We start from the raw sequence: 5,169 nt of genomic DNA, 5'->3' as shown, positions 1-5,169 counted from the left end.
TCCTGTGTGAGCATGTTTGTGGGTGTGTCATAGTGTCGTAGCATCTTGTCATTGACTGTGTTGTTTTGTGCACCTGTTGTTAGTATTAGACTGTAGGAATACGGTTAAGCCACAGAAACCTAATATTGTCATAGCAAACCACCACACATTAGAAATGTGACACTGTTTAATTCACAGCATTACACTTCATCATATAACATAACCAACAGGCCATTATAAATATTTGAAGGCTCTATCTATCTGTCTATATATCTTCCTGTTTCTCTGTATGTCTGTTTGTTTTATGCGCCACAGTAATAACTAAAAAACACTTGTTAATGTCTTGTCAGCTGTCTATACATGCATGTGCATGTAATGTACTAGTATGATGACAGTATCTCTCTATGTTCTTAGATCTGTGTGTGTAAAGCAGACATGAGAGTGCAAGGGTAAAGTTAGTGACTCCACACGTTGAATAATTATAGCTTTCCCACAGCAGACGGCTGCAGATGGAAACGAAATAGCCGCAGTCGTGTGAGAGTCAGCCATCCGCTTGTGTTTGTTTTGGAGCGGGCTCAAAGACTGCTGCCCCCCTCTGCTCCCCCTGACATGGAGAAAGGCATCATAATTCACAGCATTCCCACTCCCTCCACGAACACTGGCTGTAGAGAGCTTCCATTACAGTACCCAATCTGTCATTCATAAAGTCCTGCTGTGTCTGTGGTGTTTGAGAAGTATGTGCTTTTTAGGATAAGAAGCATGCAGTGGGGGATGCAAGTGTGAAGAGTCTAAAATTTTAATATTGTCAAGAAAATTGCATATAAATGTTAATTGGTTTGTATTCTATATTTAGGGTGCAAGGATCACCAGGTGATATTTAGAAATTTGATGCTGCATCTCTTGCTAGTTAGCTGGCATGGTAACTGTGTGTGTGAATGTTTGTCATTTGCTAAATAGTGATTAATGAGACCATGCTGTGAAGTACATTGCCACACTTAATCACAGATCACGACATCCATCAAAATACAGAATAAAAGTGACAGGGCATTAGCCAAGGGTGCTATAGATGATTATTCTATGCTGTAAGCTTTCATGCTACACACACAGGCATACAAGACACCCTAGGAGCCCCACACTGCGTAGGGGCCCTGACTAGTGTTGTCAAAAGACCTGGTACTTCGGTACCATTAATTAAACTTGTTTACTGTTTTTTATAATTATATTACTTGTAGAAAAACTTTAAACACAAATGTAAATAAGTATAAAGAATGGCATTGGTTTTATTTTTAGTGATAAAAAGTTTTTTTTTTTTTTAAATTAGCATATTTTTTTGTTTTGCTTTGGTACCGAAATTGGTACCGAGAACCGTGGATTTTCACTGGTATCGGTACCGAATACTGAAATTTTGGTACTGTGACAGCACTAGCCCTGACCCTAAATGGGAGGGGGGCAGTCAAGAGCAGTATGAGCCAATTTTATTATGGTAAAACTTGCTATGTAGAACTATTCTGCTTCACAAAGACGTCACATTAACCATCAAGTACACTATGCAGCCTAAATGTATTTTCAGTAATGGCAAACAATAAATGCATCACACATTTGAATGTTTATTGATTTAGACAGAAAATGAGAGTTGTGATGATTGACATGTCAGTGAGGCAGAGTGAATTCAGCCTTTGTCAGTCCAACTACCTCCCTGTGAAGCAAAGGAAAGATTAGAGAGCAGTGTTCCATTCTAGAATTGTAAAATGGCTACAGCGAGTTCACTCCACATTAAAGAGTAATAAAATTACATTTATTGTTTGAATTTCCTGATAAAATTGACTGAATTTGAAAGGTGAGACTTTGTTTAATATCAAAGTAACAAAGCACAAAACCTTTTGCAATTAATATGATGGCATGCACATGCACAAATAATTTTCTTAAGTTTTGTTCACACATCAACAATAAAATAAAATAGACTAAAAGATTGATCTTGGCATTTAAGAATCAATATTGGTTCAACAAAATAAAGACTGATTAAAATTTAGAAATTGATATTGTCAACTCAGTCCTATTTATTATTATTAATAAAATTGGTCATGATTAGAAAAAAATATATATATATCACACAGCCGTGGACGTGTAAAATTTTCATTACATGAAATGTATGTATCATGTTTCTGTGTTAGTCATTTGTTTTGGTGCAGTGAATGATGGCTCTGCGCTAGGGGTGTCCATGGTTAACCGATTAACTGATTAACCGTTAAAAATTGCGTAACCGAGTGAAACATTTTGCTCTGTTAAGTGGCGTCAATGGCGTGCATTGAATTTAGTTGTAATACATTTTATGCACCACTAGAGACAGCCAGAGCGCTCCAAGACATTTGTAATGTCCACAAGAAGAAGTCATGACCAGTTTTCTAATATGAAGCGGTTAAAGAAAAGTACAGCGTGGGAGCACTTTAAAATTGAGAATGATGGGGCAAAATGCAAGTATTGCAATGCAGTGCTTAGATATACTTCAAGTACAACCTCGTTGTTGTACCATCTCAACAGCCAACACCCGGGCATCATTAGAGAGGCGGCCGCGGAGCCTGCGAGTACCTTCGCCCAGCCTACCATCCCCACGTTGCTAGCGCAAAACATGTGCTGTGGTGCTAAAGCCGAATCCATAACACAGGAGATTTGCAGAATGATTGAAAAGGACATGATGCCAATTAGAATGGTGGAGGGCGAAGGCTTTAAAGAACTGATGAATATTGTTCAACCCCGCTACAGCATTCCCTCGCGTTCGGCAATCACACGCCGCATTGAAAAATGATATGAGGCAAAAAGAGATTCGCTCAAAGAAGATCTACAGTCACCTGATGTAGTTGCCATCACTACGGATTGCTGGACTGCTCTAAACACGGAAAGTTACATAACTATTACAAGCCATTACATTGACGAAGATTGGGTTTTAAAATCATTCGTCCTTTAACTGAAGCCCGGCCCGTTTGCCATACAGCTGATAACCTAGCAGAGAAGTTAAGGGAGTCCGTGGAAAAGTGGGCTCTTACAGGACGAGTGATTGCCTGTGTCCAAAGGTCGGTGTATTTTTGCTTTATACATTTTAGGCTTATTCTCAAATTCAGATTGTGTTAGGGGGCGGGATTATTAGGCAATTTTAATCAGACGGGAGAGATTTAATTTTGTCGGACATTTCATTTTTTTTCCGGCCAATGTCCGGCAATTACCGGACAACGGAAACCCTGGCGCACACTATGGTTAACTGAGTATTAACCGCTAAGGGCCTCGTTTAACGGTTAATGAAAAACTTGAAAACGTGCAGCCCTACTCTGCGCTGGTCATGGTCCAAACCTCAAGCTATTTCCTGGGCTATAAGTCTAAAGGCAAGCTGAAACAAATTAAAGAAAAACCGATAGCCCTGATTTGGTTGTGGAAGTAAGATCCTGTGGAAGTTGGTAGTTTTCACGTTCCTGGCTGCCCCGGAGTGTTTGGGGAATGCTGATTGAAGCTTGTGCTTTCTGCCTCTCATGCTGACACTGGACCGACATACTTATCCCATTCTGTGATTTCCACTATTGTAAGAGAAACCACAAAACTGGGCTCTTATCAGTCAGTTTTTAAAAGACAACTTAAATATGCTGTTACTTCTTGACAGCGCTTCACTTTCTGACATGCACTGCTGCCAGTAGGTTATAAGGGACATTTTCAACCTCAAATATTTACAGTGAGCCTCAAGTCATTATATTGTTCTCTACTGATATTGTAAGGACACACAGTATAATTAGATGCAGCCTATATCGAGCACAGACAGAGGAAAATCTGCTATCTGAGGGTGCTGTGGTATGCCGTTTGCCAGACCGAGTAAGAAAGTAAAGAAAACCTCCCTGTAATTCGGTCACATTGACAGTTGTAAAGCTGTGTTCCCTGCAAAAGACAAATATTGCTGTAGGTGTCTCCAGACTGAAAATGGTTGTTGTTCAATACAGTTGAAGTAACTTTAGATTTTCAGCAGTCTTCTCCACAGACATAATTTTTCAATTTATTATTTTCTTCACTATGTTCTTTTAAATATAGCCTCTCTAGGTCTGTTGTGGAAAGAACTGTGCGGTTGATATGTTTTTTCCCCCCTCTGGCCTGATTTACCACAATTTAGCCAGCTACTGCAACTGGAAAAACTGAATTTAAAGCTAAAATGTTGTTGCATAAAAGCCATTTCAGATATTAAGTAACACTAAGACTGATGTGTCACATCTTGTTTGATTTTTTGCTTAACGGACAAGTATGCCAGAGCTCCCTTCTTCAGTGTGGCTCATGCCAGTGTCTTTCTGATGCCAGCAACCCTTGTTTTCCTCTGATGAAGGTGCCTTGGGACATTTTTAAAGTGCTAATCCACATTTGCTGGAGCTGGCTGACTTTTGGTGGTATTGCAACAACAAAATCCTTTGAGTCCTTTGTTCTCATATTCTTCAAAATTCATTCCACCCAGATGTTTACAACCACTGAATTAGTTCCCAATGTTCACTCTTTAGAGTATACCTAGACAAACATTATTTCTGATTGGCTGTTTCTGTAAATAGCAGTGGGAAAAAGCTACTTAAAGGGATAGTTCACCCAAAAATGGAAATTTGACATTTATCTGCTTACCCCTAGAGAATCCAAGATGTAGGTGACTTTGTTTCTTTAAACACAAACCATTGCAGGTCCTTAGGTCTTCTTTGTCATATCTTCCTCTTTATGATGCACCAAATGTTTACTATGGGTGAAAGATCTGGACTGCAGGCTGGCCATTTCAGTATCCGGATCCTCCTTCTACGCAGCCATAATTTTGTGATTGATGCAGTATGTGGTCTGGCATTGTCATGTTGGAAAATGCAAGCTCTTCCCTGAAAGAGACGACGTCTGGATGGGAGCATATGTTGTTCTAGAACTTGGATATACCTTTCAGCATGGATGGTGCCTTTCCAGATGTGTAAGCTGCCCATGCCACACGCACTCATGCAGCTCCATTTCATCAGAGATGCAGGCTTCTGAACTGAGTGCTGATAACAACTTGGGTTGTCCTTTTCTTCTTTAGTCCGGATGACATGGCGTCCCAGTTTTCCAAAAAGAACTTTACATTTTGATTCGTCTGACCACAGAACAGTTTTTCACTTTGCCACAGTCCATTTTAAATGAGCCTTGGCCCAGAGAAAACGCCTG

General features: G+C 39.8%; 1 protein-coding gene across 1 annotated transcript in view; it reads left to right on the top strand.

Annotated features, from left to right (window-relative positions):
* The window catches only part of LOC132139676 (multiple epidermal growth factor-like domains protein 9), a 91,058-nt gene that overhangs the window by 9,961 nt on the left and 75,928 nt on the right, over positions 1 to 5,169 (top strand). The gene's annotated exons all lie outside the window — the stretch shown is intronic.

This window comes from Carassius carassius, chromosome 4 (assembly GCF_963082965.1).
Source record: "Carassius carassius chromosome 4, fCarCar2.1, whole genome shotgun sequence".
In the NCBI taxonomy this organism is placed as follows: Eukaryota; Metazoa; Chordata; class Actinopteri; order Cypriniformes; family Cyprinidae; genus Carassius; species Carassius carassius.
This window is presented reverse-complemented; position numbering and strand designations above follow the sequence as displayed.